At 41.4% G+C, this 14,285-nt stretch overlaps 2 protein-coding genes across 2 annotated transcripts in view; both read right to left on the bottom strand.

Moving 5' to 3' along the window:
- The window catches only part of PCED1B (PC-esterase domain containing 1B), a 134,227-nt gene extending 123,923 nt beyond the window's left edge, over positions 1-10,304 (bottom strand). The window contains exon 1 of the mRNA XM_050746925.1: positions 7,049-10,304. The gene's annotated coding sequence lies outside the window, so the exon portion shown is untranslated. The remainder of the gene's footprint in view (positions 1-7,048) is intronic.
- Positions 1-14,285, bottom strand: part of SLC48A1 (solute carrier family 48 member 1) — a 1,155,028-nt gene that overhangs the window by 697,384 nt on the left and 443,359 nt on the right. The gene's annotated exons all lie outside the window — the stretch shown is intronic.

The raw sequence follows: 14,285 nt of genomic DNA, 5'->3' as shown, positions 1-14,285 counted from the left end.
CAAAGGTCCTTGAAGCATGAGAGTCATAGCATCCCTGGGCTTCTATTATTAAGGCAACCCAAATGTTAAATAGACTCTTCAGTTGCACCAAAAATCAATTTTTCAGAAATCAGACCACTTACAAAGCAATTGAATTCAGTGGGAGGAGAAATGTATTTCTCTTTGAGATTTGAAGTTATATACATCAAACTTCAAAGAACACCAGAGCATTCTTTCATGCTGCATATGGTTTTTGAACTGAAGAGCTCAAACCTCTGGTGCTATGACCTCAAGTTTCCCTGCAACTGTGACCTGGGACATCAAACTTCATGTTGGACCAAGCCTTGTGTGTGTTTGTCATTGACTCAGCAGAGAAGAATCTGATCAATAACCACCTGAAAGAAGATACTAGTTACATCTAAAAATGAAGCTCATGTTTGCATGATCAAAGCAGCTTCTCAGGGAACCTCACTCCTTTCATTGATTATATTTCTGAATAGGGACACAGATGGCTCCCAAAACATTTCTCACTTGAAATTCTAGATGAGGTTGCTTCTCTTGCATTTATGGATTCCACCATGCAATTAAAGTTTTACGGAGTATCTTTGTGTATTAAGGGTTTTTGTCTCCCCAGTAATGTCTCCTAAGTCACTTTTGCAGTAAAAATGTCATATTTTGTTAGTAAATTTGGACTAGATCCTATGTTGAACACATTGTCTTTGTCAACCACAAACTGTTAGCAAACACTTCCTGGGTGAAATACGTTTGCAATTCATAATTAATTGATTGGCCGAATAGCTACGGATTGCGTAAAAAATTATTTATTGAAGTGGGTCTTATTATAACTGTATTGCACTTTCCTCTTTGTTGACAAAAGCTCACATTATGGCCTCCAAACACAGCATTTTTGTTTTTAACCTCAAAGTGGGGACAGAAGAAGTGGTTGCTGGCTGTCCTCTGGGTTAGTGATTTATAGGATTAATTGTCCATTCATTTTACACCCTCAGTTCATCCAGTTTTCAGCTCAACAAAAGCACATCTTGTTTCATTTAGAGACATGTTCACTATAGGAGGAGAGGAAAAAGCAAGAAGATTCATGAATGATTCTGGCCATTAACAAACATCTTCCAAGCCAACCATTCAGGCCAATTCTAAACTCCGTTGCTGTGTGTGGGAACATGAAGTAGAGTCTCCATTTTACTAACTTAAAAATCACTAAAGAGTTTGATATATTGCCCAAATTTCAACATGTTATAGAATCATAGAGGTGTTTACTACAAGGGATATCAGAGATCATCACGTTCAGTGATTCCCATTCTTGGTGTCATATGAAAATCACCTGAGGCACTTTTTAGCACTTTTAAAATGTGCTAATGCATAGATCCTACTCCCAGAGATTCTTATTTAACTGACCTTAGGATGCATTATTTAAAAGTTTTTTAATTTAATTTCTTAAATAGCCTTTAAAGAAGTTTTTCAGGTAATTCTATTGCATTCCCTTCTCTCCTTGCACAGGTCTGGCACATAATTAGTTTTCAATGAATATGTATTAAATGCATGACTGAATAGAGATAAATATGAGGCAACACATTATTTCCACATATGGAATTTTATAGAGATGGAATAAAATAAAGAGCCAGAAACAACCATGACAATTTTTGAAGTTTGAAAATTTCTGAAATTCCAGAAACTTCCCATTTTCTTCCTAAAATGTCAAATCTCCTCATCATCACTCTAAGTCTCTTTTTCCCAGAATCCTCAACTAAAACCACCAGGCAGGGTGTAAGATAGAGACAAGGAGGGATGGCTTTGCCTGTGAAGACTTTTAAAGACAATAATAAACCAACCAAAACTAACAACAACAACAAAAAAAGTTTTTCAAGTACTTGTACTATGTAGCCAGGGTTGAGAATCACTGATATAGCTCAACCTGCTGCCTGCCTCATTTACAGAGAGAGGAAGGAAAGTGATTTGCTGAAAGCTGCAAGGAGACTGGCAGCAGTATGCAAGCAGGGACTTCTACATCCTAAATCTAGTACTTGAATCTTCTTGAAAATTTCTTCTACAGTATTCTGCCTCCAATTCTGTTCTATAGAAAGTGCAAAAACACAGGTAGAGTACTATCAAGTAGGTGATTTTCATTCAACCTAGAATAATTCCAAATTGGGATTAAAGGTCAACTAGCAAGTTTATTTTAGTTTTCATTTCAAGACCTGAATCATGATTAATCCAAAAGATGAAAAAATTCTATCTATGGTGAGGACTCTGCCAAAGGAAGACAAACAAAAGTCGATGTGTGCCCTGAAGTATTATATACTCATAAAATTATTATTATTATTTTTTGTAGAGACAGGGTCTCACTATATTGCCCAGACTGCTCTCAAGCAATCTTCTTGCCTCAGTTTCCCAAGGTGCTAGGAGTACAGATGTAAGCTGCCATGCCTAGCCATTAAAATTAAACAGATTAATCAGAGGCATGAAGTTTAAAGAAGAGAAGAAAACAAAATGAAATAATAGGAGTGGTTGTAATGAATGCTGGCCTTGGACTGATTCTAAAGATGATGCCCTTCTGTTGTAAAACTCAAGTAATGAAAGCTTAGGAGAAAATGCAAAGGGCCAATAAATATGTGAAAAGATGGTAGGTCTCACCAGTGGTCAGAAAAATAAAAATTAAATTGCAATTTAATAAAAAAGATTAAGAAAAAGTAAAAAGATGATCACACAAGCCTGGCGAAGATGTGGGGAAAAACACAATCTGATGTACATTTGGGAACTGTGTTGCTTCCAGAAAGAATCTGAACAACAGGAACGTGTAGGGTGCAAAAGATTCTGGGAGAGGAAGTCGTTGGGAAACATCTGTCATCAACTGTCATTGCCATTTAGATAGCTGAGCCAGCATATTTAGGTCCTTGTGTAGTGAGCATGGACATTTTCTAAATCAGCACCTGAGAAGCTCAGCAGCACTCGGGCTACTTTCCCTGTGTTTTGCCTCCTGCTCACATCCAGAGTCCACTCCAGCAGCAGATCTCAGGGTTATCCAACTGGAAAAAGCAATGCTTACTCAGCCGGATCTATCTGGAAATCCTCATCATCTTGCAAGTCAACAAGCCCTACCCTCCTGGATAGCAGACTTCCCACCAGGTTGGTTGCTGCCTACTGTTTACTGAGGGCATAGTACTAGGTATAGCATTTCACTTGCTCATATTGTCATTTTGTCCTCCAACAATCCTACAAAATAATAATTGTTTACATCCTTATTTTATATACGAGAAAACTGAGGTCCAGAAAGTTTAAATGTCTCTCCTAAGGATACCCAGCATGTAATTAGCAATAAAGATCCTCATTTTTCTGGTTTAGGAGTCTTACCCAGATGTAAATGAGTAGTTTGGGGAATTAAGGCGTATTTACTTTTCTACCACTTTCCTCCTTAGGCGGACATTGTATCTGAACAGATTCTTGTGGAACTGGCTAGTGGGTGGGAGGCTAGCCCAGGTCTAGTGACACCTGCACCTGAGCCTGAGTCCCCAGCTGGCATCCTCTTATCCCTGAGGCACTGCATCCTTCCCTGCCAGGGTCACTGCCAGCCCCTTCTGCATGTTGGTGCCTGTGCCACCTCCACTGCCATTGCTGCCACCTGCTGGAGTCTGGCCTCTCTGTCCAAGTTGGTGTCGGGGGCCATACCAAGGCCCTTCTAGTGCTCTAACTTTGATGCATTATACCCTCTGCTTCTTCTGGGAAAATGGTCACAATTTCAACATGTTCACCCCACTTTACTCTCTTAAATTTGGGCCCTTAGGGCTGCCATCTATCAGTTCCCTCCCTGTGTCCCATGGAGAAGAAGAGAGAAGCTTTCCTCCTCCTATGGCAGAGTTTATGCTGTCCCTTCTCTCATAGACTTGCCAGGAGAGGCAATACAATAGTTCATGGATACAGGAGACACTTTGACCCCACCAAGATTCCCAGTCTCTTGATATGGATGTGGCACAGTGCACCTAGGCTTATGGTGCTTGGCCCAGGCATTCACCAATCAAACTTTAGGAGAATCTTTCATGAACATGAATCAACAGTGAAAAATATCAAGGTTGATACTGGCCCACCCCTAACTTTGAACAAAGAATCAGGGCACTTGGTATCATGAAGAATTGCTTCAAGGAGATTAACCAAGAAAATCAGAACTTCAGGACTTCCCACGCCTGAGCCCAGGCCAGGTAACTGGGATGGGGGTAGGGGACCATCCACAGGAGCCCTCTGACATTATTGGGGCATCCCCTGTCCAGAATGGGCTCCTAGGAGGCAGAAAGGAACAGGTCTTGGGGAGAAGGTGCCACAAAGGGAAGGCTGCGGGCCCCGGAAGCAGAGGAAGCAAAGCCCTAATGTGTGTTTGCACGAGGTGGAGGAAAGCAAGTTCACCTGCATGAGAGGCAGAGGCTGAGAAATTAAAAAAAAAAAGGTTGGAGGTAAAAGAAAAGGAACATGCTCTAACAGGAGAGATTTATTTTTTCTTTTAAACATTTTACAGAAAAGATAGAGAAGTGGGGAGGAGGGAGAACAGAGAAGTGAGGCCGATGGGTCCCTTGTGGGAAGGGGCCCCCTCCGAGGAGATGGGCACCCAGGGACCCTGTGAGGAGGCTCGACGCCTCCACTCTGGGGCCTGGGATGACGGTCATCATGGGCAAGGCAGGTTGAGAGGCACGTTTGCTGATGCTTTTCCGTGACTTCACCTTATCCTGAGCACCAGGTCACAGGGCTGTTCCGAGGGAGCTGGGGAACGCCTAGAAGTCTGTACTTTCCCTTAGGCACCCACTTTTCTTCCCATTAAGCAACTTGCACCCCTAGGCTAAGGTGTCTTCAACACAAAGATTACCTCAAGGTTAATTATTTAATTCTACAAACAAGAAAATTACCGTAGTAAAGGGAAATGTGAATAATCTATCTGAGAAAACAGCTCTTGACTTTAAAAAGAGAAAATGGAAAACACCAAGTCTTACTTCAGCTATAAAAATGGCCCTTTTTTGATAAAATTTTGTATTTTGAAAAAGAAATAAATAAAATGGTCTTTGTGGACTCCTGTGGCCAAGCAGAAAGGGCACTGGACCAGGAGCAAAGCATTTACCTTCTGGCAATGGACCTGTCACACACCTGCTGGGTGACCGTGTGTAAGCTGTTTACTCTCTGGTCTTGTGAACTCCTCTGTAAAATGATGAAAGGATATTGAAGTTCCCCTCTGGATTTAACTTTCTATTTGTGTTATAAGTTTTTTAATTAAAAATTGTACAATGCTAATGGCATCATTATTAGAATATCTAGAAAGTATTTCCCAACATTGACAAGAAAATGAAGTGGCTGTAAGATTGCGTTTGTCATAATACGTGTTAATTCACCTGCATTCTTTTGAAAGCCACTGTCACTTTCCATCACTCCTTTGATCATGCACTGTATTCACTCTTTCTCCTGGTAACTTTTTCCTTCCACAAATAGCATTAAAGCTGCTTCTTACTAGAATCTTTTTAAATTTTCTCAATTTAAAAGAGAAAAGTGGCAAAATATTTTCTCCACAAAAATCCAACTAGGATTGACTATTTTGGGTAAAGCAATGACAAAACAAATTTTAAGATACAGTTTTGAGCAACAGTTTCCACCCCCTCTGCACATAATCATATAGTCACCCTCGTGCATTTTACTTTCCTTTGCATAGGTCTCCATGACCTCAGGCCTTAGTCCGCTAAGTAATTTTCCTCCCATCAAGCCCATTTCTACCAATGCTGCATGCACAGCATTACACACTTTTTCTTTTCTAAAACACTGCTTCCACCCTTCACCATCTGTATTTACGCAGAATAAAGTCCAATACCTTGATGAACCCTCAGACCTTTCTTTCCACACTGGTCTGTGTCTCTCTGAGCAGCTTGAGCAACCTGCACTCCCTTACACAGCTTGTTTCAGCCTCTCAGAAGATTCCCTGTTCTAGGCACATTCCAGACCCTCCCCACTTACTTGAAATATCTCCCCCACCCCGCCCCCCGTTCACTCTGTCAATCAAACCCTAGTCATCTTTCCAAACTCAGGGGAGACCCCCACTCCCCTCTGTATAGGAGCTTTCCCTGAACTCTGCATCTTGAAGGGTGCTATCTATCTCTGCTTTTGTAAGGTCCACAGCCTGAAGCGGCAAAAGAAATGATCAAATTAGACTCAGCGATATTTCCCAATGGGGCTTGGATTTCCTTAGCAGGGTGAGTCCATTTTTAGTCGGCATGAGCATAAGGTCTGCCTAAAACATGGTCAGATGAGACAGGAGTCAGAGTACAAAAGGAGTCCCTGCCCAGTCTCCGCGGTACAGGGCTGGGGAAGCCTAGGGCAAGCCGGCTTCCTGGGAGTTGGAGAACGTGAGGAAGGGGCAGAGGCTGTGGGGCCTGGGACTGAAGGCAGGAATTCAGATTGCACCAGTGGAGGCTGCTGTGGGTGGCTTCACCTTCACTCACCAAGTGTGGTCATCTGGGTCCCAACTCTTGTGGCTTTCTACCTTCTACCACCTCCACCCTTCAAAAAATCTTTTTAGAGTAATTAGAAGAAGTCTGGTGAAAGCTGAATTCCCTAAGGCCCTAAAGGTATGGCTACTTGGGTTTTTTCCCTCCAGGGTACAACATAATTTACTCTTAATCCTTGTTCTAATAGGCAAAAGGGAGCTTTTTGACACTCTGCAAGTGGTTGTTTGGCTGAGGCCTGATACCCACAGCATTCAGGTGACTTGCCTGGGTGATAACGAAAATGATAATATAATTAACACATTACAGAGCTCTTACCATCTGGTAGACACTGTTGTAAGTACTGTCACTCATTCATGTTTTTAAAGCTCATAAACCTTCAATATAATGTTTACCATTATCATTCCAGTTATATAATTGAGAACACTTTTAGTGTCAAAAGATTAGCTGCTTTGCCCCAAGTCACACAGCTACTAAGTGTTAGAGTACAGCCCAATAACTAAGGTTTTCACTTTCTTTTGTTTCAACTTAGAGGAAGAGCCTTCGCCAAACCTTTTCTACCATGAAGCCAGGGGAGAGAAACTCACATATTTATAGGAAGCAGAGTCTTCAACACTCCCCTGACTTTTCCTCTTACGGCATCCTCTGGGATCTTAGGGCCTCTCATTACCTGAAATGCAAAAATGGCATGTTTAATTATTCATTTTCCATCACTCTTAATGAGGGGATTAACTGTCTAGTGAAACAAAAGGAAATAGTTCGATCTTCAGGCTGCATGGAAGTGATAATCACTAAAACCTCCACTCAGTTTAAGCAGACAAGTGAAAGGATTTTACTGATCTGGATGCAAAGGGGCCATCGGGGTCACTAACTGAAGTCACATAATGGAGCAATGACAATGAGAAAATAAACATGTGCTAAAAATAATATTTCCTTAATTATGTGCACAGGTGCTCTACAGGAGTTTTCAAAGCTCCTTTAACTTACCTGATGTCTTAGGGCTTTGAGCTTGGGTGGAGAAAGGGTAACAGGGCTGTGGCTTGCCGGGAGGACAGAGGAGGAGAGTCTGTGGGCATGGGGCAGGAGTCAATTCTGTCTCAGGTATGGAAAAGCATGAGGAAAGTAGAGGCTAATATAGAGATCTATTAATCACAACCTCAAGAACAACTGGTTCATTTTTCATTACTTGGTTGATTGGTTTGACCAAACGCTGCTGTGGGAATGATTCATGAACTATTCTGCTGCACGGCATGTAAACACAGCCTTCTGATCTAGACCTTTGCTATTAAAATGGTCATAAATAGCTGTGAATTACTACTGTTGTGCAACTCGTGACTTCATCGTGGCTTCTGGCAGAGCAGATGGGAGCCACATTCCAGGCCCTTCTGCAGTGCCCGTCTTTCCCGTAATATTTAATGAGCACAGGGTGGTTGGTGCTGCACAGATGACAAAATGGCATCCTCCTTGCCCTGTTCTCTTCCAAGATAAGACATTTTTAAAAGGCCATAAAGCCTTGAAAGTCTCCCCACACAGATACTGCGTGACCTATAAATATGCGTCTGCTCAAAATATGGCAAAATGCGTCACTATTAATAACTCCAAAGAGTCATGGGGATTCAGACAGTCCAATTCCTCTGCCAAAAGTTCAGAATGTTTGCTTAGTGCTTTGATTTTTTTCTTAAAACTCTGTTCTTGGTTTGCATCAGTACATTTTCTATTTAGATACTCCACCGAGTATGTGTCAAACTTTATCTGTGCCCTTACTAGGACATAAGAGAGCATACAAGACAGGAGTGGAAGGCCTTTAACGTTATTGGGGTTTTAAAAACTGTGCTTGCTTCACAAATATTTTCCATTTCTCTCTACCATAGCAACCATTACCTTCACCATATACGCAAGAATGGCTAAAGGGAAAGTGAGGAAACTCTTCTAAGTTACTTATACCGATAATTATATTGTATTATTACCTATTTCTTGAACAATAACTGTTTCCAGGCATGGTGCTCCTGTATGTCATTGCTAAGCCTCAATGTTAAGTTAATAATCAATCCTATGCACTAGGTGTTACTACCATTTCACACACCAAGACTCAGCAGTTAAGTGACTGGCCCATTGGACACACAAGTGACTCTCAGGACTGTAACCCAAACCCAAGGAAGGCTCTTTAGCTTGTGCCATATGAAACCACCAGTAGTCAATCATCCTGACAAAAAATGGCAATTTTATGGTTCAACCTAATACCAAAATATGTTGCCCTGGAAGGAAATCTAGACTCTCCTCCTGATGTCACAAAGACTATTTGTAGACTGCCACCATGTTGCAGGGAAAACTGTAGATACAGTACTGGGGGTAGAGGGATAGCAGAATGGGAATGTAGTTTATTATCTTTGCAGCAATTATTGTTATTATTACAAGTAAAGACATGATGTGAAACTGCAAAAAAGTGGCAAAGCCTGTCAATATATCTACATTTTTGGATACATGCTATCTGAAATATATTTACATTTTTAATATACTTCCTTTTTTGGATACATTCTATCTGAAAGTTTCCACATGTAATCATGCTCACCAGAGTTTTCTAAGCATTGAAATAACTTCTAGTATTTAAAAGCTAATGATGTTAAAATATAATTTTGGTAGGCCATGTGTTTTAATGAACAGGTAGTTGATGAGTCTATAACATGGATGTATTAAAAGGATAATTTGGTAAGAGCAATTTAGTTTCTTGGGAACTACTTGGGAGTCAATAGATAGAAGCTATTGTTTAGGACAAATGATTTTTCGAGTTCTCTCTTAGAAATAATACATAATAAATTCAAATCTTCCTCTTTTTTTTTTTTTTGAGATGGAGTTTCGCTCTTGTTGCCCAGGCTGGAATGCAATGGCGCCATCTCGGCTCACTGCAACCTCCGCCTCCTGGGTCTAAACGATTCTCCTGCCTCAGCCTCCCGAGTAGCTGGGATTACAGGCATGCACTGCCATGCCCAGCTAATTTTGTATTTTTAGGAGAGACGAGGTTTCTCCATGTTGATCAGGCTGGCCTCGAGCTCCCAGCCTCAACTGATCTGCCTGTCTTGGCCTCCCAAAGTGCTGGGATTACAGGCGTGAGCCACCATGCCCAGACCAAATCTTCCTTTTAATTCAGTTTTTTCCATGTGATCCATATTATAGTTTTCCCTATATAATCTCCACATCGTCAGAATGGGAAAGGGGGCTCATGATAATAATTGTATGTAATATAGAATGGTTACTGAACAGTGGGTTGTTAAGTACATAAAAATTGGGGAGACTTTGTGCTACAAGTTTTGGGGCAAAAGATAAACAATAGGAAAAGGCTCAGTCATTGAGTCTTAGAATGAGATTTCAGGCACTGAAGGAATCTCATTTTACTGAAAAAGAAACTAATGAACAAGAAAGCCCAATAAGTGACAGCTTCACTCACTGGTGGTATCACAGTGACTAGCATTTGGTTATCTTGACTCCTGGACCAGTGCTCCTACCCACCGCCCAGCCCCACCCCAAACCATAGGTTGGTTCCAAGTAAACATGTCTTCTCCTTGAAACCATCTGGTATAGATAATAATAATAAAAGATGTGCCTAACAAATAATTATATTACAATACCAAGTATCCTAGGTGATATATTTAAGATGGAATGGAATAAAATAGATTCTTCATATTTGAAACAAGATGATCAAATAACTTTTTTTTTTCTTTTTTTGAGATGGATCTCACTGTCACCCAGGCTAGAGTCCAGTGGCGCGATCTTGGCTCACTGCAACCTCCACCTGCCGGGTTCAGGTGATTCTCCTGCCTCAACTTCCTGAATAGCTGGGATTATAAGGCATGTGCCACCAAGCCCGGCTAATTTTTTTTATTTTTAGTAGACACGGGGTTTCACCGTGCTGGCCAGGCTGGTCTCAAAATCCTGACTTCAGATGATCTGCCCACCTCGGCCTCCCAAAGTACTGGGATGACAAGCGTGAGCCACCTTGCCTGGCCAATCAAATAACTTTTAAAGTCAACTTTTAAAGGCCAAGTGAAGAAGACATAGACTTATTACCACAATCCAGTCTGATTGGTCTTTCTTAGGGCCAGAAACTATGAAAATATTTCTTTTCTATACTACTTTTTCTAGACTTTATGTTTACCTCCTGTATGGAAGACATCAGATTTGAGATACTTAAGAGTACACTTGATTTCAGTTTCTGACTCAATATTTTGAATGGAAATCTGAACCAACACAAAGTTAATGATAGCTTTACTATATTACCTGTGAACCAAGCAAAATAAGTGAAAGGGAGAAGAAGTGCTTTAAATGCAAGAATTCCTGGCCGGGCGCGGTGGCTCAAGCCTGTAATCCCAGCACTTTGGGAGGCCGAGACGGGCGGATCACGAGGTCAGGAGATCGAGACCATCCTGGCTAACACGGTGAAACCCCATCTCTACTAAAAAAAAATACAAAAAAGTAGCCGGGTGAGGTGGCGGGCGCCTGTAGTCCCAGCTACTCGGGAGGCTGAGGCAGGAGAATGGCGTAAACCTGGGAGGCGGAGCTTGCAGTGAGCTGAGATCCGGCCACTGCACCCCAGCCTGGGTGGCAGAGCAAGACTCCGTCTCAAAAAAAAAAAAAAAAAAAAAAAAAAAAAAAAGAAAAAGAATTCCTAATATCTTTTTTAGTATAATGATAAGCACATATAAGAAAAAAGAAGACAAGAATATTCATTGATGGATGGATGGATGATTCAGTTGGTTTCTACATTAGCAATGACTCATGCTGTAAAATTGGAATGTTTAGAAAATAAATCCTACAATTGTACCAGAAGAGACAAGAACATAATATGATAGAGATCCAAGCATGTCAAAAACATCATTTTATTTTCTTTCTGTATATGTCTTTTGAGTGCTCTGAATACTACCCTTGCCTTTAATGATATAGGAAAAGGAAATAAAACGTTAATCACAGTCTGCCAGGAACTGTGGTCCTTTCTGAATCAAAATAAATTCTTCTAAAACAGTATTTATGAATAGTCCTAGATTCAAGAATTTCTATTATCCTCATTGGCCTTAAATAGAATCTGTGAGAATGGCCCTTTTTCCAAGTAAGTGAACATTGTTCAGTGCAGCCACTTGGAGCCACTGAGTTTATACACCTGTACCTGCATTGATGCAAATGTGCTCTCTTCCTTCTGTGTCTTCATCGGAAAGTCAGCTTAATGAATGGCATGGAATGGATTGGAGCCTGAGAAATTGTGGGCTGATGCTGGAGGTGCCCAGATGGAATGGGAAGCAGGGCTAAACTAGAAAGTCCTTTTCAATTGCTGATACTGGCTTCTTTAATCAACACTTTATGAATATGACGGAGCCATCTCTAAGTCTTTTTTTCCTGGACTAAGGAAAAGCTAATAGTAATTTCCTGTCTTCCTCATGCTCTTCAGTTTTAGGAGATCTCATAGAAGTGCAAGGACACACGGAAGTGCAGAGGGAGTGGCAAAAAGGAAAAGGAAGGTTTTTGAGGAGATGTTATCTGAATATTAGCCCCACAAGTTTTCAAAATATTCATTCTGAGAGAGGGAGAAGGAATATCCATTAAAATTATATGTAGAACGTGTATCCATTCAAAAGAATGCTGTCACTGCTAGAGTGAGAGCAGTGAGTATAACATCACAGTGGAGACAATCCCCGCTTTCAAGGCATTTACAATGGACAGAAGAACTTATGTAGCATCTGGTGTATGGAGTGTGAGAGCAAGGAAAAGCTTTATGTGTGACGGTAAGTAGCCCTCAAAAAGGGGATAGTAAGTGATCTGCTACTGAGGTAATAGCAGATGTTCCGGTGCTCCTCCTGAAATAGATTACGACTGATGCCCAAAATGGTATTGTAAATTGTTATCCCTTGCTGTCTTATGTGGCCTTCTCACTGCTGTGCTCTTCTAAAGTGTTACTGGAAAAGTCAGCAAACTCAGTATTTGACAGTGTGAAAGTTTTTCAGATCCCATTCTTTCTTGATGGGAGAGAGAAGGGCCAAACTGAAGCACCTTGTTCCCAGGGGAGAAGGGGACGGGGAAGTTCATTGGTCAGAGATGAATGGTTGCTGGCAATCGAATCTCACTCAAATTAACTCAAATTAAAAACAGGAGTTAACTGGAAAGATTAAGCCAGCAATTTTGCAGACATCCACCAGCAGGAAACAAAGTCCAGCTAGACTTCCTAGCGACCAAAGCTGGGAAAGAGAGAGTCAGAAACTTAAGTCGATTGGTCTCTAGTCTCTCACTCTTTCTTTCTCTCCTTTGTTTTTTGACTCTTTCTCTTTTGACTCTCTTTGCTTTTAAAAAATATTATGGCCGGGTGCAGTGGCTCACGCCTGTAATCCCAGCACTTTGGGAGGCCGGGGTGGGTGGATCACAAGGTCAGGAGATCGAGACCATCCTGGCTAACATGGTAAAACCCTGTCTTTACTAAAAATACAAAAAAATTAGTCAGGCATGGTGACAGGCCCCTGTAGTCCCAGCAACTGGGGAGGCTGAGGGAGGAGAATGATGTGAACCCGGGGACGTGGAGCTTGCGGTGAGCTGAGATTGCACCACTGCACTCCAGCCTGGGCGACAGAGCGAGACTCCGTCTCAAAAATAAAAAAATAAATAAATAAAATTAAAAAATAAAATAAATAAATAAAATTATTAATTTCCTGTGAGTGCTGCATACTCTTTGCTTTTTAAAAGCTGGTCTGATTTCCTTTGTCCACAGACTTTGGCTTCGTCTGTTTATTTAAAATCTTGCTCTTAAGTAGCTTTGGTTGTCCTTGGCATTGGCTTGCATTGGCACCAACCTCAGCCCTGGCTGGATGGGAGCTCTCAGCTGCAGTCCACAGTCACTGACTGTAGTTTCTGTAGCTTGGCTCAGAATCATAAGAGAGAGTCTGATTGCTGTGGTCCACGAGTCTACCCCTGGTCTCATCGGGGTGGGCAAGGCAGACATGGGGTGGGGACAGGGCCACTTAGGCCTGTCCTTTCCAGCAGTGACTGTGAATAGCAGGAATTCTCTGAGATGGGAGCTGGGGAGGCAGCATAAACTCCCCAAAGCATGTCAACTACTACCCAAAAGCAAATGCCTCCTGTTCACAGACTGGTATGGGGCAAGACTTACTTGGAAATGGCAATACCTTATTTGCTATGGCATAAAACCAAGGATAGTCTTTGGAGCATGGATAACAATTTGGAGCATGGGTGACAATTTGGTTTCTGGTTTTTCTTCTACAAATTGCACAGAAAATAAACTGCTGCTCTAATGGTGGCACAGCCATCACAGGGAATCTTTGGGTGAACTGAGGAGACAATGCTAGGGATTAAGGTACTTTTCATTCATTCATCCGATTAACTGTAGCAAGCACCTACTCTGTGCTTTGTGCTAGAAGAGCAGAAGAGTCGTATATCCTCCAAAAGTTTACTGTGCCAATTGCTCTTTGCAGTTTGTGTTTGTTGGCTCTTCACTGAACCACAATTTAGATTTCACCACTGAGAAGTTCCCAAAATACTCTTGGAATCCATTGTACATAAAAATTTCTAAAAGCAGAGTATTAACAAATTTAGATACACAAACAATGACAATTTCTGGCTCTGAAAACTAAGTTCAGTCCAGTGCCTGCAAACCAAAACTAAGCAGAAGGACTAAAATAAACAAAATATTATCAGCCCTGCCTTCCCTTCTTCCCTTAGGCGTGGCTTTAATGTGGGCTTCCAGTCATGAGGAAACTCCGTGTGTTTGCTCTAGGCAGATGTTTATATGTGTTTTGATTCTTTAAAATCTAGGGATAAGGAGCTGTAAGAAAA

Source organism: Macaca thibetana, chromosome 11, assembly GCF_024542745.1.
Source record: "Macaca thibetana thibetana isolate TM-01 chromosome 11, ASM2454274v1, whole genome shotgun sequence".
NCBI lineage: Eukaryota > Metazoa > Chordata > Mammalia > Primates > Cercopithecidae > Macaca > Macaca thibetana.
This window is presented reverse-complemented; position numbering and strand designations above follow the sequence as displayed.